The following is a 23106-nucleotide window of genomic DNA, read 5'->3' as shown; positions in this document are numbered from 1 at the left end:
GAAGTCTCCATTTAAAATAGTTTTAAGATTGAGGTCCTGCTGGCTTTAGAGGGCATCTAATGACCACTCTGTTTGGAACCTAATCAGCTGAGACAACATTGTTGGTATTCATGTTATACTGTATTAAAGGGAATAGGCAGCTTTAATGTTCTTTACTTTTGTAACCTTGTTCTTCTGCTCCAGGAGTTAAGTTGTTAAGAGCTACCTAAAGCAGGCTTCTTCAGATGGAAGCAGGCTTGTAGCCTCACACTCATTAAGTCGACACACATTGCTTCTCTAAGAATCAGAAGCTGCTCCTCCCCCTCCAGGGCCTTGACTGTCTCAGCATTCCTCAGAAGAGGGAAGGGAATATGTGAGAAATGAATTGGTGAAGTTACTGCATGCAAATAATGTACATGGTAAGATCATTTACTGTGTTACCATTCTTTTAATAACTTGTCCCCTGAGCTTCCTTTACACAATGCAGGTTGTGAAGTGACCCAGATACTGCACCACACACAAAAAGCAACATATCCGAGCACTTCATCTAAACTAATAGACAGTACTGTATCACTTCAGTACTGTACCTATTGTATATACTAGTAGAATACGTTTTGGTACCCTCATTTATTCCAATGCAATGTTACCAGCAGTAGTCTTGCAGTATGAAGCATGATTCCACTTGACAGAAGAAGGTTACTCTTTTGAGTTTGTGACGTGCCCCTGTAAGTGTTCAGAACAGGTTAAGTGTTTAAGTGTTGCTGAACAGGTCTTGAAAGCAGATTGTCTGTCAGGTTGCGTCCCTGTACCAACAGCAAGCAGGCTCTTGTTTTCTTCTGCTGAGACATGTTGTCTTTAGCGCGTTGGGATTGTTGCCAGCGTGTTGAACCTCTCAAGTTTCAGAAACCATGTTGTTTACTGAAAGTGCAAGCCAACATACAGTGTAGAGCCACACTTAAAAAATAAATAAATGAATCAGGTTTCTAAAGCTGGATAGAATACAAGTCAAACATTTAGTAAAAGTTGCTGCTATGAAGATAACGTTTTGGGTTTATGTGTTAAGTATTTTAACTTGTTTACTGATTTAATAATAGTTAGTTGTCTTCTATTAAAAGCTTGTGACTCTTACTGTATAACTTGAAATAACTTCAAAGACTATAGTATAATGGTCAGGCAACAAAACATTTGCAGATACTATAGTACTAATGTAATATGAAACAAACAAAGGGAACTCCACCCATCGAACAGACAAACCGAATATGCTCCAGCAAACAGAGTTGTGACACTCTGCACACCTGCATGTGTATCCAGGAGAAGGGGGTTCTGTACAGGAGCTGCAGCAGGTGGAAAGCGAGCAGGGCTGTAAATGACCTGCTATTAAACGAAGATAAAAGACCCGTGCACAGCAGATGAAATGTCAAAGCAAGACCGTATGCGGAGTGGTGTGCAACATTACTACTTCATGTGTGCTGTTGACAGGGTGGATATGCGACACGGAACTTTCTGAAACACATAGTAACTCATTTCCATGTTGTCTCCTACAGTATGTCAGCTGTTACTAATTACAATGAGAACAGCAATCCTCGCGTAATGCTTCAAGCAAGACCCTGATGCAGTACTGTCATGATTTTAGCTTCATCCAGAGTTAGGTGGATGTCTCGTGGATGTCTCGTTTTTTTAATTTTTTCTTTTTATTGTTGTGTGAGTTTGGGGAGAATTCCTGCAGACCGCAAAATGTTTTGGCCAGAAAGCTGGCCTAGTGAAAAAGAATAACAAGGGGCTTTCGTGCTCTTGAAGTAGTAGTGAAATGTACTTTTCAAGAACGCTGTTTGAATGTCAGCAAACTTCTAGGATTCTCAACAATTTTTTATATTTATATATATATATATATATATATATATATATATATATATATATATATTACACACAGTGCCTTGCATAAGTATTCACCCCCCTTGTAGTGTTACGAACTGGAATTAAAATGGATTTAATTGGGATTTTTTGTCACTGATCTACACAAAATAGTCCATAATGTCGAAGTGGGGAAAAAAAATCTACATATTTTTCAAAATTATTTACAAATAAAAAACTGAAAAGTCTTGATTGCATAAGTATTCACCCCCTTTGCTGTGACACCCCTAAATAAGCTCTGGTGCAACCAATTGCCTTCAGAAGTCACATAATTAGTTGAATGGAGTCCACCTGTGTGCAATTAAAGTGTCACATGATCTTAGATTAAATACACCTGTTTCTGGAAGGCCCCAGAGTTTGTTAGAGAGCATATCGAAACAAACAGCATCATGAAGACCAAGGAGCTATCAAAACAAGTCTGGGATAAAGTTCTGGAGAAGCACCAATCAGGGTTGGGTTATAAAAAAATATCCCAAACTTTGAACATCCCCCGGAGCACCGTTAAATCCATTATTAAAAAATGGAGAGAATATGGCACAACCGCAACTCTGCCTAGAGAAGACCGTCCACCAAAACTCAGTGACCGGGTAAGGAGGGCATTAGTCAGAGAAGCAACCAAGAGGCCAATGGTAACTCTGAAGGAGCTGGAGAGATCCACAGCTGAGATGGGAGAAACCGTCCATGGGACAACTATAACCCGGACGCTCCACAAATCTGGGCTTTATGGAAGAGTGGTGAGAAGAAAGCCATTGCTGAAAAAAAACATCAAATCCTGTTTGGATTTTGCCAAAAAGCATGTGGGAGACACAGCAAACATGGAGGCTGTGTGGTCCAGTGGTTAAAGAAAAGGGCTTATAACCAGGAGGTCCCCGGTTCAAATCCCACCTCAGCCACTGACTCATTGTGTGACCCTGAGCAAGTCACTTAACCTCCTTGTGCTCCGTCTTTCGGGTGAGACGTAATTGTAAGTGACTCTGCAGCTGATGCATAGTTCACACACCCTAGTCTCTGTAAGTTGCCTTGGATAAAGGCGTCTGCTAAATAATAATAATAATAATGTGGAAAAAGGTTCTCTGGTCTGATGAGACCAAAATTGAACTTTTTGGCCTTGGCGCAAAACGCTATGTGTGGCGCAAAGCCAACACTGCTCATCACCCTGAGAACACCATCCCCACGGTGAAGCATGGTGGTGGCAGCATCATGTTATGGGGATGCTTTTCATCGGCAGGGACTGGGAAACTGGTCAGGATTGAGGGCAAGATGGATGGAGCCAAATACAGGGAAATTCTAGAGGAAAACCTGTTTTAGTCTGCAAGAGACCTGGTACTGGGGCAGAGGTTCACCTTCCAGCAGGACAATGACCCTAAACACACAGCCAAAGCTACACTGGAGTGGTTTAAAAACAAGAACCTGAATGTCTTAGAATGGCCCAGTCAAAGCCCAGACCTCAATCCGATTGAGAATCTGTGGCAAGGCTTGAAAATTGCTGTTCACCAACCGTCCCCATCCAACTTGACAGAGCTTGAGCAATTTTGCCAAGAAGAATGGGCAAAAATTGCAGGATCCAGATGTGCAAAGCTGGTAGAGACTTACCCAAAAAGACTCACAGCTGTAATTGCTGCCAAAGGTGCTTCTACCAAGTATTGACTCAGGGGGGTGAATACTTATGCAACTAACAAATGTATATATATTTTTTGTTTAATTAACTTTTGTGTCACAATAAAAAATATTTTGCACCTTCAAAGTGTCAAATATGTTGTGTAAATCAAATGGTAAAAATGCATAAAATGCATTTTAATTCCAGGTTGTAACACTACAAAATGTGGAAAAGTCCAGTGCCTTGCAAAAGTATTCAGACCCCTGACCAATTCTCTCATATTACTGAATTACAAATGGTATATTGAAATTTCGTTCTGTTTGATATTTTATTTTAAAACCCTGAAACTCAAAATCATTTATTGTAAGGTGACATTGGTTTTGTGTTGGGAAATATTTTTATGAAAAATAAAAAACTGAAATATCTTGCTTGCATAAGTATTCAACCCCTGTGCTGTGGATTGCCCTAACGAGGACAATTACCTTACCATTGACCTCCACCTGTGAACCATTAAAGTTGCTGTCACATGTTCTGGATAAAAACCCCACTGTTGAAGGATCATTGGTCAGGCTGTGAATCTGAAGGAAAATGAAGACCAAAGAGCATTCTACAGAAGTTAGAGATAAAGTAATACAAATGCAGAGATTAGGGAAAGGGTACAAAATAATATCCAAAATAGTATTCAACCCCCACACATTAATATTTGGTAGAGCCAACTTTCGCTGCAATAACAGCTTTAAGTCTTTTGGGGTAAGTATGTACCAGCTTTGCACAGTGTTGGAGTGATTTTGGCCCATTCTTCTTGGCAGATTTGCTCCAGGTTGTTCAGGTTGGTTGGACGACACTTGTGGACCGCAATTTTCAAATAGTGCCACAGATTCTCAATGGGATTGAGATCAGGACTTTGACTGGGCCACTGTAGGACATTCACCTTTTTTGTTCTTGAGCCACTCCAATGGTGCTTTGGCCTTGTGCTTGGGATCATTGTCCCGCTGAAAGGTGAATTTCCTCCCAAGCTTCAGTCGGACTGAAGCAGGTTCTTTTGCAGTATTTCCCTGTATTTTGCTCCATCCATTCTTCCTTCAATTTTAACAAGATGCCCAGTCCCTGCTGATGAGAAGCATCCCCACAGCATGATGCTGCCACCACCATACTACACTGTATGGATGGTGTGTCTTGAGGCATGGGCAGTGTTAGGTTTGCGCCACACATAGCGCTTTGAGTTTTGGCCAAAAAGCTCTATCTTGGTCTCATCTGACCACAAAACCTTTTCCCACATCACAGCTGGGTCACTCTCATGCTTTCTGGCAAACTCCAGACATGCTTTCAGATGGTACTTTTTGAGTAACGGCTTCTTTCTTGCCACCCTCCCATACAGGCCAGTGTTATGCAGAGCTCTTGATATGGTTGACTGGTTGCACCATTACTCCACTCCCAGCCACTGAACTCTGTAGCTCCTTCAAAGTGATTGTTGGCCTCTCTGTGGCTTCTCTCACAAGTCTCCTTCTTGTTTGAGCGCTGAGTTTTGAGGGACGGCCTTTTCTTGGCAGTGCCTGGGTGGTGTGATGCAGCTTCCACTTCCTGATTATTGATCCCTGTGCTCACTGGGATATCCAAACACTTGGATATTATTTTGTACCCTTTCCCTAATCTCTGCATTTGTATTACTTTATCTCTAACTTCTGTAGAATACTCTTTGGTCTTCATTTTCCTTCAGATTCACAGCCTGACCAATGATCCTTCAACAGTGGGGTTTTTATCCAGAACATGTGACAGCAACTTTAATGGTTCACAGGTGGAGGTCAATGGTAAGGTAATTGTTCTCGTTAGGGCAATTTCTTTCATTGGTGTAAACTGGGAGCTTCCACAGCACAGGGGTTGAATACTTATGCAAGCAAGATATTTCAGTTTTTTATTTTTCTTAAAAATATTTCCCAACATAAAACAATGTCACCTTACAATAATTGATTTTGAGTTTCAGTGTTTTAAAATAAAATATCAAACAGAATGAAATTTCAATGTACCATTTGTAATTCAGTAATATGAGAGAATTGGTCAGGGGTCTGAATACTTTTGCAAGGCACTGATTATATATATATATATATATATATGCAGGTTTCCCTACAACTGGGCCCTGCAAGTACTGTGTGCTGTTTTGTCCTGCTGAGAGCCTGAACAGCTCCGATCAGAGAGCTGTGGTTTCAGCGTGCCATTTCTTAACAGGGTCAGCTGCTGTCGCTTCTTCACTGCAGAGGCACAGCAAGCCCCTTGCTGAGGCCAGAGACACGGCAGCCCACACTGCCTGCAGACATTGGGTTGTGCACCGGTCACTTCAGGAAAGAGGATACAGTAGAATATCATTACGTTTCTGCAGTGGGATCAAATACTGCCTGAATCAGAGCCTTTAATTGTGCATGTTAAAGAATCAGGACGTGTCCAAACAAATTAAACAGGTTGGGTTTAAATAAGGGGGGGGGGGGGGGGGGGGGGGTAAAGCACAAAGCAATGCAGTGTTTGTCGAGTTCGGGAAATGTACGGCTTGCTTGGACAGCAGGATGTAGCCCAGCTTTTTATTCACTGTACTCAGTTGCTTTGAATAACAAAGTACTTGAAGGGGGCAGGTTACCAAGGAGGCTGTGTGAAGCTGCTCCCCTTTCCTCCCCATCCAGGGGGATTTTAAAGACACATTTAACGTACTGTAGTGCGCATTCCCTACTCGACCTGCTCGTAAGCATGCTTCAAAGTTGAACCACATCCCTATCATTTTAACACTAGATCTTGCATGTTTGACACTGGTACAGTAGCTCTATTTTTTTTTTTTTAAACAAAAGAATGTATTATAGTTGTATTTATGCAAATAACACCTCCACCTCCTAACATGTTACTGTACTTTGTAGCTAATAGCAGTACAGTAATCCGTCGTGTATCCGTCCTTCACAAGTCCGCCCTAACCGTTTATCCACCGTGATCAAGCTCTTCAGAAACGTCACCCACGTTTACAGCGCTAATGCAAAGTGATTGCAGGAAAAAGAGAGCGAGTTGTGCTTACATTTGGGAAAAAAAATATTTTCCTGTAAACCTATGTATTTTGCTACTGTGTAAATTACCCAACACTAATGTAAGTGTATACAGCACTGTGGCAGGGCAGGAGCCCTGCGCATGAACAGGGTTTTTTTGTGTAAATGTATATTGTAAATAGTGTGTATTATTGTAGTTCATGAATGAAGTACCTGACGCTCTTGCGAGAGCCTGCCTGTTGTGTGTGATTACCAGGTGTGGAATCTAATCAGCAGGTAGGTGTGTTCCAGTGGGGCGTTGGGTATAAAGGCTCCATTTATTCATCTCAGGGCTGCTGCAAAACCAAAGCCAACTGGGCTAGACGCTGAATTTTGTGTGTGTATGTGTGTCCTGAATGTGTATGTGTCTGAATGTGAGTGTGTGTGTGTCTGAATGTGTGTATGTCTAAATGTATGGCAGCAGTGTGGAGTAGTGGTTAGGGCTCTGGACTCTTAACCAGAAGGTCATGGGTTCAATTCCAGGTGGGGACACTGCTGCTGTACCCTTGAGCAAGGTACTTAACCTAGATTGCTCCAATAAAAACCCAACTGTATAAATGGGTAATTGTATGTAAAAATAATGTGATCTCTTGTAACAGTTGTAAGTTGCCCTGGATAAGGGCATCTGCTAAGAAATAAATAATAATAATAATAATAATAATGTGTGTGTGTGTGTGTGTGTGTGTGTGTGTGTGTGTGTGTGTGTGTGTGAGTGTGTGAACCAGAGTTAGAGTAAACAAGTCGAAACCGCCAACACCCAGGCGCGTAGCCAGAGTTCATTTATTACTGAACAGAGAAGATTAGTTCAGCGATTTTGTAGATCCCACTAAAGTTTTCGTACACTGTGTTTTATGAATGTATGTGAGCTGTTCGTTGTGTTGATATTGTTCGCCTGTGGGGCTTTTCAACTTCCACCTCCGTCTCGCTCTTCTTCCTGTCGCTCAGCAGCGAATGCACGCACCCACACGGCAGACATCTACTCTGTCACAAGCATCAATACCCTGTATCTTTCTAAACAAGGGAATTAGGAGAGCTCCCTAATAAAATCTGAATCTCAAAACAATAATTGTGTGAATGTAGTAATTGTTACAGCTGTGTACAATGGTATTTAAAACAGGATTCATTTATTTTGCCTTTTTATTTATTTATTTATTTTATTTATTTATTTATTTATTTTTTTTTTTTTATAATTTAGTCGTCGCCAATTATTTTTACCCCGGTTTTCACCCCAATTTAGCATGCCCATTTATTATCTGTATCCCCGGCTCACCGCTCGCAACCCCCCCGCCGACTCAGGAAACGGAGGCTGAAACACGCGTCCTCCGAAACGTGCTCCTTCCAAGCCGTCATTTTTCGCACTGCAGATCCACAGCAATGCTACCAGACCTATAGTGCCGGAGGACAACACAGATCTGGCGGCTCCGCTGCAGAGCCACAGGCGCCCTATCGGCCACAGGGGTCGCTGATGCGCGGTGAGCCGTGGATTCCCCTGCCGACCTAAGCCCTCCCTACCCGGACAGCGCTCAGCCAATTGTGCGCCGCCCCCTAGGAACTCTCGGTCACGGTCAGCTGTGACATAGCCTGGACTCAAACCAGCGATCTCCAGGCTATAGGGCACATCCTGCGAGGAGCGCCTTTACTGGATGCGCCACTCGGGAGCCCCTATTTTGCCTTTTTACATATCCGCCCTTACTCTGGTCCCACCACAGTCAGATACGTGATGGATTACTGTGTTTAAATGAAGTCTGGTGTGACGTGACTTTTTTTATTTTCGTTGGAAGGTCATGTGTGTAGGAAGGTTTCATATTTGCATCTTAAGGAATGGCTTGTAATAAATGCAAATGTTGGATGAGTTTTAGGTGCAGCTACCTCCCCAAGCTGGCAAGGGCTAGTTTGTTACACTTCATATTTAAAGGGCTGCATATTTAAAGGGCTGAACAGGTGAAAAACTTCCCAAAGTTATTTGCACTTAAAAGGAAACCAACCTTTTTTTTATGTCCCAATTTCACTCCCTATTGTATGTTCCTGTTGTCTTTGCAGCCAATCACAGTAAGAATAAGAAATTCGAAGCTACACCCCAGTACAGCTTCAAATCCAACTGGAACCATCTTCAGAGGCAACCGCTAGGAAAAGGTGCCTATAATATTAAACAAACTGTTTTATAACATTAATGCATTTCCTTATTTTATTTATCTGTATGGCTTTATATTGATATTCACAAGTTTAAGAATTTTTAATATTAAAATAAGTAATGTAATTAATGTTCAGTCAGTGTGATGCGACAAAAATGCACAGAGCCGATACAGAACCTTGTAGTTAAAATGGAAGGCTCTTTTTTAATGCCTACTCCATTACCATTAAAGATTGTACAGTATTTATCAAGATTACTCATGACTTCTTCAAGGTTGAATTTTACTCCCTGAAAACTCATTTTACTCCTCAGTGTTAAAATTAGAGGGTAAATTACTCCCAGACCCATAACCTTAATCTGGAGCGCTGAGTACAGTACTACCCAAATACACCGTGGTCTTTCCTACTGTTTTTAAGCATAAAAACTACCTTTGTGTTTAAACCTCACAGAAATCTGGGATGAGACTGCCCTCTTGTGTATTTTGGTGTTATTGCTCAATACTGTACAAGTAAATCAGAAAGACCTCTGACATCTATTCTGTTTGAATAATTTGTATTGACATTTTATGAAAAAAATATATTGTGTATGACCTTGTAGGGTGAATTGGTGTTGAGATGCTCAATTAAAGATAGTTAATGTGTGTACTGCTTTAACTCGTGGTTACAAACTTCTCCCAAATGAGTTCCAGATCGCAAAGGAAACAATTGCACAATAAAACACAACACAGTTATATATTTTATACATGTTATCAAAAACGTGTAAATAAAATACGGTACAAAAGTAGAAAAGGCTAATATTAAAATAGCATAAATCAGCACATTAATCTCAGTAAGCAATAATATTCAGATCATATCTCGGCTTCACTTTAAATATTGATTTACATGTACTGTAACAGCAAGCATTCTGTAATTGTCTTTTGTTTTTTCTATAAGAACTAATAATATTAAGTCAGCAGATCTAATGATATGAATATGCAAGCAAGATAAATGTTTGAATATAACTGTTTGAATAAATATAAGTTGTTAAATAAATTAATATAATTCAGTGAATTCTAGTTAATGGGATATTACTAAATCGTACTTAATTCTTTATCAATCTGTGGTTAAAATGATATATCATTTAATTAGAACCATGGCACAAAAATATTTGAACACCCATTCATTTGTTCCTGAAGAAAAATCCAGCATCTCTTATGCAATTCAATAGCTCACTGTATTATTCTCGTTTAAGTTTAGTTATTAAATGACTCTCATCAAATATTAAGCGAGGCCCTTTTGTTTAAAAAAAAAAAAAAAAAAACCCTGACCACAGCCCTTTATCATTTTAATAAATACAGATGTATTTCATGTCCAGTTTCTGTAAATCTTTCTATGCATTAGTTTACTTGGATTTTGCAGAGTGGATGCAGTAGCAGAGTGAAGGAGCGCTCCCTTGTTCAGGCTTATTCCATGAGAAGAATCCTATTTACTGGATAGCTGGCTTTTCCTGTAGAAGTATCCTTTCCCAGTCTATTTCATTCTCTGTTCATGTTCCTTTAAACAATGTCAGAGTTTCCTTCTCAGTTAATTGTCAATCAGGGTACCTTCTCTGTGTTGTTTTCAGCTGGCGGTTCAGATTGTCATACAGTGCTGTTCATGACTTGGACCTGACAGTTTATTATTGGTTCTTTTGCTGGATGTTGATTGGAGCAGCTGGTTACCGCTGGCTTCCCTTTTTCCTGACTGACTAAACAAACTCGGTGAAACAAAGAAAGTTTCTTCCCCACCTTGAAGTTACTTACAATAGCTCAACTGAATTAGAGGTGCCAGCACAGGGGATTCTAGACAGTCACTCATGGTTGTCCAGTGGGCCTAACGTTTGTTGCTATAGTTACCGAGCTAGCCCTACTCCCTTTCTCATCTTCTTGTTCATAGAGACAAGGCCAGCCAGTCTTCACTCCCTTCTTAATTGCAATTTCCAGGTCTTGGATCTGCTCACACACCTAAGACTACTATAAAAAGACACCATTTTAATTTAACACCTGATTAGCTGAATCGACTCGGGGGCCAGATACAGTATCCGTGCTAGGGGGCAAGTGTAGCCAGGACCATTCTCTTGTAACACAGAAAAATAAAATAATATAAAAATAGAACAAGAAAAATAAAAGCACTTTGTATTGAAAATGCTGCACCAGTAATGTGTGTTTTTGTTGTTCCACAGGAACCCGAGGTTGCTGGTTGGTGCTGAGAGGGGATGGTATGAGAACTCTGCTATAGACTCCATATTACAGGTTTGCACAAGTGAGTGATCATGTTTCTCATTTTTCATTTAAGACTTTCATCGCCTTTGATGCACAAATTTTCTTGGATTACAGCTGCAGCATTGCATGCAAGTTACCATTTTGGCGTATACAATATTTATATGCAGTTTTGAGGATTTGTAACAGTAGCCAGGTACTGTACTACACCTGCATTGGCAAAAAGCTATACCTGTAACAGTAAACAGTGCGTGCTGACCTCATCTGAACTTGCACAAGGCAGTCCCTGTACACCCACGAGGGATGTTCAGGAAATTCACTACAGTGTCTGCAATGGCTATTGATTTTAGATATCCACCAAATATATTTTATTTTAGAATAAAACTGTACAGTACAATAAACAAATAGCAGTGTTTTTAGTTATGCAATGCTTTAATACCTTGATTTCTTTGAAAGAACCCTGTTGGTTCAAACAAACATACTGTAGTTCTGTATGAAACATACAATGATATATTGTATTGAACTACTTTGTACGGAGGAACGTTAATTGCTGCAGGCCGGTGAACTGAAAGCATGCAATAGAGCTCTGATTTGGGCATCTCTGTCATTCACCTGCCTCTCTTCAGTCTCGTTGGCTTAAGGGTTTCCCAGTGCTTTCCAAAGATGACATTCACCTGTCTCTCTTCAATCTCATTGGCTCAAGGGTTTCCAAGTGCTTTCCTAAGATGACATTCACATGCCTCTCTTCAATCTCATTGGCTCAAGGGTTCCCCAGTGCTTTCCTAAGATGGCATTCACCTGCCTCTCTTCAATCTCATTGGCTCAAGGGTTCCCCAGTGCTTTCCTAAGATGGCATTCACCTGCCTCTCTTCAATCTCATTGGCTCAAGGGTTCCCCAGTGCTTTCCTAAGATGGCATTCACCTGCCTCTCTTCAATCTCATTGGCTCAAGGGTTCCCCAGTGCTTTCCTAAGATGGCATTCACCTGCCTCTCTTCAATCTCATTGGCTCAAGGGTTCCCCAGTGCTTTCCTAAGATGGCATTCACCTGCCTCTCTTCAATCTCATTGGCTCAAGGGTTTTCCAGTGCTTTCCTAAGATGGGCTTAGCTTACATGCAAGAATAAGTCTCACCTTTTTGCCTTGTTATTTTGTTGCTACAATTTAGACAGTGGTTTAAATTCCTGTTAAATTCAAATGACCCAGTTAATATTAAAACACTGTGCGTTTTGAAGGACATAACATGAAACAGCTTTCCTTTGCAACCAAACAAAATGCCCACGTATATATTAATAAAACATGGGTTTGCAGCTTGCTAAGTGCGTTTCAAAACAAACTAAAAAACTAAAAAAAGACAGTTACAAAAAAGGTGGACTGTGGCATCACTGCACGGTTGTGTGTATATGTGGGGAGTGTGGCTGGAGCCGTCAATTGAATAAATATTTCAATGATTAATTAAGGCTTCAGCCACAGATGTATAAATAGGGTGATCACAGGTGTTAGAATTATGTTGGTGAAGGACCGGTGCAGTGGACTGTGTGTTTTGTTGTTTTTGTAGTTGTGTGTGAAATGTGAATAAATATCAGCGTAAGCGCTTAACTACAGCGTTTACGATCTCCGAGTCTCCTTGGCAACACGTACCCTGTCACATGGACAGAGTAAGTAGCAGAGTTCAAAAAAATATATAGCGTTATACATCCCCACATGTTGCTACAACATACCTGTCATTTTTCATTTCATTTTCATTGTTAACATCTTTTTACAACTTTAAATACTGTTTCAAAGCTCTTTTCAAAATGGCCGCTCTTGTGCAGTGGGGTTTGAGATCTGTCTTCCTAGATCACTGCTGGAAAAGCTCTGGCTTTTCTGTTCCATACCACATCCTTGATCGTTATTGCTCTGTTATCTGTTTGACAATGTGGGCAGTAATCCTTACACTATCATCACTGCACTAGAGCGGCCGTTTTGAAAACGGCTTTGAAACAGTTTGAAGTTATTAGTGTAAAAAGTTGTCGGATGTTAACAATGAAAAGAAAAATTACAGGTACGTCATTTAAGCAGTTGTAGCGGCAGGGATGTGTAATGCTATGTTTTTTCAGAACCCTGCTACTTACTCCTTAATCTTCTGTATATTGCCCAAAAAGCACACCAACATTCCGGAAGAGAGCTTTGCACTATTCCTGCTTTGCACCAATATTTTTGACTGCAGATTTATATATTATTATAATGACCTTTTTAAGACTTCTACTGTACAGTAACTTTGCTAGTTAAGTAGTAGTAATAATAATAATAATAATAATAATAATAATAATAATAATAATATTATTATGCAGGGTCAATATAAGGCGCTTGCCAGTTTAATATTGTATTTTACGTTATTGTTTTTTGGGTTTTTTTGGCAATATTTTTCTTTATAATACCTGCAGTAATTTAGTTTTTATTACCTTGCTTCTAAAACAGCAGAAGTTCTTTATTTATTTAGCAGACGCCTTTATCCAAGGCAACTTACAGAGACTAGGGTGTGTGAACTATGCATCAGCTGCAGAGTCACTTACAATTACATCTCACCCGAAAGACAGAGCACAAGGAGGTTAAGTGACTTGCTCAGGGTCACACAGTGAGTCAGTAGCTGAGGTGGGATTTGAACCGGGGACCTCCTGGTTAGCAGCCCTTTTCTTTAACCACTGGACCACTCCAGTTCTTGCAGTTGTAGGAGTCACCTGCAAATGGCAATTATTTGAAAGATTGTATAAACAGTATCACGTGAACACTAAACTGAATTTTATGAATCCCCTTCCTATGCTTATTTCTTTTTGTCTTGTCAAAGAAGCTTGCCAGGGGCTACTATTCAGCAGTTCTCGGTTCTTAAAGAATTGCTTGGTTCAGCCTTTTTGTTGGTGGAAAGTTCTTCTCTGTGGAAGTCTCCGTTGTAGGTACAGTATACAGGAGCACAGCTGTCAGACTTGTTTTTTAGTCAATTTGCACAACTTTTTAGCTTGAGAAGGCTCTGCACTTCCTATACTGAAAGGAGTGCAGGGCATGTGGTGCATCGTCAATATTTTCATGACAATGGAGAGAGTGTTTCTAAGCTTCATGTAATCCAAGCCATGCAGAATGAAAGTGTTGACTAGAAAACAGTAAATGAATAAGAGAGTAATCAGAGTTGTGGAGCCTGATTGTAGCCCCTGGATCTTGTGTTTGTAATACTTGGAGTTATATTGACCGACTTTGCTCCAGTAGCTCTGCAGGGAGTCCCCGTTCTACCACAGTCAGGGAGTAAGACAGTATGGTTCTTTCAGAGATTGCCACTGAAATAATTTTAGAACATTGGAACACTTGTGAAGTTCCACACAGGTTATTAGTCTAGAAAATAACCCAAACATGTAATTTTATATATATATGTGTGTGTGTGTGTGTGTGTGTGTGTGTGTGTGTGTGTGTGTGTGTGTATGTATGTGTGTGTATATATATATATATATATATATATATATATATATATATATATATATATATATATATATATATATATATATATATACAGACGTGCTCAAATTTGTTGGTACCCCTCCACAAAAAACAAAGAATGCACAATTTTCTCTGAAATACTTTTGTCAGTTTCAAGTTAATTGGCATCCACCATTGTTTATTCCATATTTAATAGAAATCAGACTTTGCTTTTGATTTTTTTATTCAACATAATATTGTAAATAATAAAACAAATGAAAATGGCATGGACAAAAATGATGGGACCGCTAACCTAATATTTTGTTGCACAACCTTTAGAGGCAATCGCTGCAATCAAACGTTTTCTGTAGCTCTCAGTGAGACTTCTGCACCTGTTAACAGGTAGTTTGGCCCACTCTTCCTAAGCAAACTGCTCCAGCTGTCTCAGGTTTGATGGGTGCTTTCTCCAGACTGCAAGTTTCAGCTCTTTCCATAGATGTTTGATAGGATTCAGATCAGGACTCATAGAAGGCCACTTCAGAATAGTCCAATGTTTTGTTCTTATCCATTCTTGGGTGCTTTTAGCTGTGTGTTTTGGGTCATTATCCTGTTGGAGGACCCATGACCTGCGACTGAGACAGAGCTTTCTGACACTGGGCAGTACGTTTCGCTCCAGAATGCCTTGATAGTCTTGAGATTTCATTGTGCCCTGCACAGATTCAAGGCACCCTGTGCCAGGCGCAGCAAAGCAGCCCCAAAACATAACCGAGCCTCCTCCATGTTTCACTGTAGGTATGGTGTTCTTTTCTTTTGAAAGCTTCAATTTTTTCATCTGTGAACATAGAGCTGATGTGATTTCCCAAAAAGCTCCAGTTTTGACTCATCTGTCCGAAGGATTGTGGCTTGTCAATATGCATTTTAGCAAATTCCAGTCTGGCTTTTTTATGTTTTTCTTTCAAAAGTGGAGTCCTCCTGGGTCTTCTTCCATGGAGCCCATTTTCGCTCAAAAAGCGACGGATGGTGCAATCAGAAACTGACGTACCTTCACCTTGGAGTTCAGCTTGTATCTCTTTGGCAGTTATCCTTGGTTCTTTTTCTACCATTCGCACTATCCTTCTGTTCAATCTGGGGTCGATTTTCCTCTTGCGGTTGGCTACAGTTCAATGGACCTTAAACTTCTTAATAATATTTGCAACTGTTGTCACAGGAACATCAAGCTGCATGGAGATGGTCTTGTAGCCTTTACCTTTACCATGCTTGTCTATTATTTTCTTTCTGATCTCCTCAGACAACTCTCTCCTTTGCTTTCTCTGGTCCATGTTCAGTGTGGTGCACACAATGATACCAAACAGCACAGTGACTACTTTTCTCCATTTAAATAGGCTGAATGACTGATTACAAGATTGGAGACATGTGTGATACTAATTAAAGAAACTAATTAGTTTGAAATATCACTATAATCCAGTTATTTATTATCTTTTCTAAGGGGTACCAACAAATGTGTCCAGGCCATTTTAGAATATCTTTGTAGAATAAGCAATAATTCATCTCTTTTCACAGCTTCTTTGCTTTATTCTATGACATACCAAAGGCATGCAAGTATACATGATAAAATAGCTTTTAATTTCATCACTTTTCAGGAGGAATGAAGCATTATTTCAATGAGCTGTAAGGGTACCAACAAATTTGAGCACGTCTGTATATATATATATATATATATATATATATATATATATATATATATATATATATATATATATATATATATATAATGTGTTTTTTTATGATCCAGCTTTCATTTCATTATGCAGTGTTTATAACAACGGTGTTTGACATGTTTATAAACATGCCTGTTGTGGTTGAGGCTTGCCAAGCTCTATCCGAGTCCTTTTATTTTGCTGTTGCCAGAGAATTCCATATGATGCTGGATTTTGGGTTGTTTAACAAGATTTTGCTTAAGGGTTTAACATGCAACAATATTAAGTGTCTGTTGCACCTCTGTAAACAGCCTCATTGGTTTTAGTTGAGTAAGGGAGGATGCTGATGTCTAGCTAAATCTTTCCCATTGAGAAGCAAATAAACTAGGTCATGATTCTTCTGTAATCCTACTGTATTTCAAATTGGAATAAATCCCAATTGTAATCAGCGGTAAATCTGTCATGTCACAGTTTTCTGACTTTCTAATTATTTTTTTTTTCATGCCCGTTTAGGGATCGGCCTTCATTAAATTGCTTTCAGTGTTACAAATAGCTGTGAAGAGCACAAAGCAGTCAGAAAGATTATCATGCTGTAGTGATGTTTCAAGCTGACCGCAATTGACCGCTTGAACGCACTACAGTAGTTCTAAGTGGGGTCATGTACAGTAACTGCAGGGTGAAGGAACTGTTTTGGATTTCCTTTATATTCTACAGTTCTCTTTCATGGTATCCCTCTGGCAAATTAAATCTGCAATTGTGTTTATGCTGTGTGTGGAAGCTTCTAATCAAGGTTTGCTTTACAAGAGCAATTTTGTTAATTTCTTCTTTCTTTTTTTTTTTTTTTTTCCGCCCCTGCAAGATCTTGGAAGAGACACCCAGAACTTCTTTTCCCATTTCCTTCAGTTCTGTACAGCTGTCAGAGCTGCTGTAAATGATCTGGCTTTCTTTTCTCATACAGTTCTGCAACCAGCCTATACTGCTCCTGCTACTGCATTCTTCAGACCAGGAGCTGTTCTGGTGCCCAAAATGTAATTAACAGGCACCAAAGATTTAATTTGTATATAGAACGGGATTACAGCATTCTTTTAAAAAAACAAACAAAAAAAAACAAACAAAAAAAAAACACGTTTCAAATTGCACAAAGTTTATTGTTGTTAACATATGTTTAAATGCTTTCTTATCAAAGTTTAGAAAAAACAAACAGTATTTATTTTCACCAGAAAGTACACACAGTGAGATGGGAAATTTAATATAACAGTACCACTGTGGCACCATGTGAGCTTATTTATTGTTTTTTTTAGTTTTTTGGACAGTGTAAGTTCAAAGTCTCAATAGTCCTCTTTGTGCCAAGCAAATAACATTATACAGATGAAGCCAGTGCATTGTATTTAGGAACACCAATCCTATATAAACTTCACAACTAAAGGAGGAGGCACATGAACGTTGACATCCCTGTAAACAAACTTTCATCCGGCAGCCATAGAAACTCACAACCTAACTGAGCTTAACAGGGTGATACTTTGGCAAACGCTGGGCAAGCAGAGTGAAGAAAGCTTTTATTCAATATTATATTTTCCACAAGTACAAATCCTGCTAGTTAGTATAAGCGTATTTGTGTGTGTGGTTAAACTTGATTTGAAGACAGGGGTATTTATATCATAAGAATATAAATACCTAATTGAGGTTTAATTAAATAAAATATGTACATAAGGATTATTCTTTCCATCCTGTATAAGTAAGTATTTCAACCAATCCTTATGTGAGACAAATAAGGAGATTAACTTTATATTTGATAACTGTTATTGATTGAATTGTTGTATACATTAAAGTGAGTGGGGTTTTTTTTAATCAGTTTTACTGTGAAATTACCCATTAAGACAGTTTGAACAAACAATGGTATGTACTGTGAAATGCATTAAAAACCTAATTTAAAAAAAAAAAAAACTATTTAAAAAAAATATTTATTTCTAATAAGGAAATGCGCAATAACTGAAGCTTATTTTAAATGACATAAACTGAAGGTTCATACCTATACATTGTGTAATTAAGGTAAAGTATTTTTAGCACCACACACTTTTTTTTAAGAAGTTATGTTTTAGTTCAGGAGTATACAGTAGTAGGAGATAGGCTGTTTGGGTGCCTAGCAGATGTTAAGGGACCAGCAGCATTTGTGAACGAGCGTGGAGGCTTCTGTCAGAGACCTTCCGCTTTTTCAACACTGGGAGAAATGCTCTTCAGAAACCGGCCTGTACTGCTCTTTCCTCTGATTTGTATTTACACTGTACTGTACATTCATTTTAGCAGGGCCAGGCACATGCATCTTAAGTGTTTGCCCTCCAGTGTTTGATCTCATACTCTGCTTTCTTTACTTTTCTTGGCCTCGTAGTTTGCACTGGAGATGCAACCCACTGTAAAGTTGATTCAGATACATTTGGAAGTCAAATGGAGGTGCACGGCCGTCATGCCGGAGCAGGGGTTTGTATTGGGTTTTGGTTGAACACGTTAATCAAGAGGATAGGTCCATCTCAAAGCTAACAAGCAATGTTTGTGTCTTTATTATTAGACAAAGAGAAGGAGATGTGATACATTTTATTGGACTAACTAAACAATAATTAATCACAAGCTTTCAAGACCTCAAAGGTCTCTTCTTCAAGTGAAAGTAGGAAAGAGAGATTAATGTTTACATTCAAAGGTGGCATCAGAACTTACAAAAATAACCCATTTTGAATGACTACAATTATAATGCAAGAAAAAAAGCTGTGTTGAAAAAAAGACTAAATAAATACATACATGATATGAATAAAATGTAAAAACTGTAACATACTAATATAGGTAAAGAAATAGTGAAAAAAGATAAATACAAAAATAAGTGTGTGTGTGCATATATACATACATACATACATACATACATGCACGCATACATACATGCATACCAGCCGGAACATGTGTAGATCCACCAGCCCAGCGGTCAATGCACATTACAAACCAAGGAGATGGTAGTAAACAATCTGTTTTACTTCCATCCATGATCACAGCTGTGTGCAGTTGGGTTATGATTTTTTTCTAAATGAGTTAAACTTAATAATACCAAATCACACTTTGTAGTGGCATGAGTTTTGCTGAAGAGATGTCATTATTACAATGCTTAATGTTTGCCTTATGTCTTAATAGGATTTAGTGGACATTTGAGCCCTGTTGCTTTTATTAATGTATTATTGGGAATAGTACACCTGAATTCAAGATTGTGATTTTTACAGATTTTCTAGACAAAAGACTAAACATTTTTTCTGTATAGGATAACGTATATTATATTATGCCTGAACACAGCTGAAAAGCATGTGAAATACCTTGTATACCCATTAGATGGCGACAATACAACAGGAGGCTAATAGGTTACTAAGGGCCTGGTGGAAATTCAAAAATACCTCTCATTGCTTTCAAGTTTTCCACATGGCAGATGTCTCTGTGATATACAGAAGCAAGGTACAACTGGAATAATGGTATAATGGCTCCTTTTTTAAAAAAAAAATTTAGTTGGGTATTGCAAACATCTCGGGTGCACTTGATACTGCTGTTAGGGTCCTGGCTTTAGATTGGGCTTTTATGGAAAGATGGATTGGACTTCAGTTTTTGAATATTTGGTAATCCCTCTCAGGACGCAATGTAACAGCTGCTATTTCTGCATTGTGGCAAATCGATTCCAAACCACATTCTGTCATATCTGACATTCACTTGGTATGCCAAGGCATATAACATCATCACTGTGAAACTAAAAGTATGTCTCTCTTTGTTTTTTAGGTGTAAGTACACACGTTTTTATTTCAAAAGAACTGAAGCAGAATACAAGCAATTGAGCTTGACATGTGATAAAAGCTGGCTGTTTTGAAAGCAGTTTTTTGCAGTAACACTTTGTCCCTGGCATGTATTTCTTACTGAGCGGAGTACAAGTTATCGAGACATGCTCCTTGTCTTTTTAATTTCTTTATGAATTACCACTAGGGGCGTCTTTGTCTTGTGGTTGAATACAGTCTGCTTGAGAAAGTGTTGTCTTGGATAGTCATGAACTTTGCTTTCTGCTTCTCTATTACCGTTACTGTCAGTTTTACTATTGCTGTTACTATTATTGCTATTGTTACTTTTACAATTCTTTTTTTTTCTGTGAATTGTCATGCACGAGTTCTGTAAACCCCATTTGTTAAAATATATTGCTTCTGTAATGTAATTTAATTTAGTTTAAGCAACAACAAATAGGCATATATACAGTCCTGTCACTAGAATGTGTCTTTGCAGTCTCACAGTGCAGATACTTTTGAATAAGTTGTTCCTGTGGCCGCCTTATACAAGAGTGTGATTTAGACAGCTTCTGCCTCATCCTATATACTTCTCCAGTGTTATAGCAGAGGTTTAGGCAGGCTTATGATGTGTGTCTGTGCTAGTGCTCAGATCCACCCATGATGACCTTGTGAACTGCAGCCTGGTTCCCTAACCGGCAAGGCAGCTACTGTAATTGCGCTCCCTGTGGAGCATTAGGGCCTGAAAGGGAATACAGCGTGGAATGTTGCCAGATGAGGTCATTGAACTTGACTTGGTTTGGTGCAAACTGAACTACAGGCTAACTGAAACATCATCTGTAGGGAAAATTAAATGTGGAACACATTTGTAAGTACAATTGTGTGTGTGTATATAATGTAATTATATATATATTTATATATATATATATATATATATATACACACACATATATAATTAATTTATGGACTGGAGAGGAGGGCTATAGTAGAAAATTATTAACCCGAGGGAAGACTATTGTTACCGATGAGGCTATGATGCCCGAAGCTGAGGTAACAGTAGTCTTCCAAAGGGGCATTTCATTTTTCACTATGGCTGAGTCTGCCGTACATTTAATATATGAATCAGTCAAGAAAATAAGTGAGGCAAGGTTGGATAGTAAATACAAATATATATTTTGTTTAAAAATATCGGTTATAGCATAAGTAAATAAATAAATAACAGAAAATGTTTTTGAAGTTCATACCGTATAGTTAGCAAAGTTTTTCTCTGTGTCTGTCTGGTTTGCAGACTGCTGCTTAATCCAGTTTATATCCTGCCCGTCCTATCTATTTTCGTTGAGTTGTTGAATTTCAGAAAGTCAGATAACGATGACAGTGATGTTTTAATCACCATTTTAGTGTTTGGAGCATCTTTCTTTTGAATGCTTTGTAAATCATTTTCTGTTAACTCACAGAATCGGTGTTCAGCCATTTTCTCTTGTGAAGAGTACAGGGGAAGAAAGGCATTCCTTTGAAAAGGGGCGGGACTGACAGTGATGTGAACCAATCACATGACAGACGGAGACTATTGACCAGTGGTGTAAGGGTGTTAGGCAGAGCTCCAGATAACGTTTTGGGTCTGGGAGTAATTTGTACTCTAATTTTAACACTGAGAGTAAAATGTATTTTCAGGGGGCAAAATACAACATTATCTTGAAGTCATAAGTAATCTAGATTTAAATACAATACAATCTTAAATGGTAATGGGGTAGGCATTAAAACAGTGCTTTCCATTTTAACTGCAATGTTACTTTGTACAAGGTACGTAAACTTGTGAACATGCTAAAACTTCAATATAAAGCCATACAGATAAATAAAATAAGGAAATGCATGAATAAATATATTTAGGCCCCTTTTTTTAGCGGTTGTCTCTGACGATGGTTCCAGTTGGATTTGTAGCTGGACTGGGGTGTTTACGCTTCAACCTGTGTAGCTTCGAATGTTTCCTATTCTTACTGTGATTGGCTGCAAAGATAATAGAGCTAGCCAGAGATTGGATAATGTTTGTTGGGTTGGTTTTTGTTGTACAGTTTCCTAATAACTGAAGACATTGCATTCTGGGAGATGTAGTTACTAGTGGAAGTTTTAGGGGAAGCGGGAGCGGAGGCAGACAAGCTGTGCAGCAAAATTGCTATACATATTTTTACGCATTCAATTTTAAATTTAGTGCGTATTTTGGACTTTTTAATGCGTAAAAACGACAGGTACCCAGCTTATCTGTACCGCTGATTTTAGGGCAATAGTTCAATCTGTTCCTCCTATGATGAGGTTTTAACCAATCACAGGCCAGAATTTCCAGTTACTGATTCATATATATATATATATATATATATACCCAAAGTTAGCTGGTCTGATGATTGTTATTATTATTTATTTCTTAGCAGATGCCCTTATCCAGGGCAACTTACAATTGTTACAAGATATCACATTATTTTTTTATTTACATACAATTACCCATTTATACAGTTGGGTTTTTACTGGAGCAATCTAGGTAAAGTACCTTGCTCAAGGGTACAGCAGCAGTGTCCCCCACCTGGGATTGAACCCATGACCCTCCAGTCAAGAGTCCAGAGCCCTAACCACTACTCCACACTGCTGCCACTGCTGATGATGGAACTGTTTGTACATACAGCATAGCTATGGACAGTGCTAGTGTTTTCTAAGATACTGGTGATGTGTCGCAGTGTGGAGTGGGTAGAACAATACAGTTAACTGCATTCTGTATGCCTGTACAGGTTGTCAGTGATATCTGTTGACATATACAGTTAACTGCATTCTGTATGCCTGTACAGGTTGTCAGTGATATCTGTTGACATATACAGTTAACTGCATTCTGTATGCCTGTACAGGTTGTCAGTGATATCTGTTGACATTCTATTGCTCTTCTAGATCCGGAAGGACTTCTGCTTTTAAAGCACTGCCTCGTATTGCTGCTTGAGCAGTGCTGTAACAATGAGAAAGATGCTTATAACCTCACCTGACATCCGTTAAATTTAGTACTCTGTATTTTAATGAGGATTCATCTATATACTGTATAATATATTTGGTTAGAGCAACAACATACAGTACACATTCCTGTGGGTATTGAAAATAACATGTAGGCTATTCAAAGTTAATCGATCACTGATAATCACAAATCCACATTGTTGCATCCACAGTACAAGTAGACCACAATGCAGTAGTGGAAAATGAAATGTTGCCTGTGAAAAACCTGATGAGTGATATTTA

The 23106-nt window shown here is 38.8% G+C and overlaps 1 protein-coding gene across 9 annotated transcripts in view; it reads left to right on the top strand.

Moving 5' to 3' along the window:
* Nucleotides 1–23106, top strand: part of LOC117400737 (MAGUK p55 subfamily member 7-like) — a 145515-nt gene that overhangs the window by 25244 nt on the left and 97165 nt on the right. For 6 of the 9 annotated variants that reach the window (XM_059023227.1, XM_059023223.1, XM_059023218.1 and 3 more), the window contains exon 2: nt 10874–10953. The gene's annotated coding sequence lies outside the window, so the exon portion shown is untranslated. Of the gene's footprint in view, nt 1–308; nt 399–8583; nt 8677–10873; nt 10954–23106 lie in introns of those variants that run through there. The other 3 variants (XM_059023220.1, XM_059023219.1, XM_059023221.1) reach the window with 3 other exon arrangements.

This window comes from Acipenser ruthenus, chromosome 4 (genome assembly GCF_902713425.1).
Source record: "Acipenser ruthenus chromosome 4, fAciRut3.2 maternal haplotype, whole genome shotgun sequence".
Taxonomy (NCBI): Eukaryota; Metazoa; Chordata; class Actinopteri; order Acipenseriformes; family Acipenseridae; genus Acipenser; species Acipenser ruthenus.
This window is presented reverse-complemented; position numbering and strand designations above follow the sequence as displayed.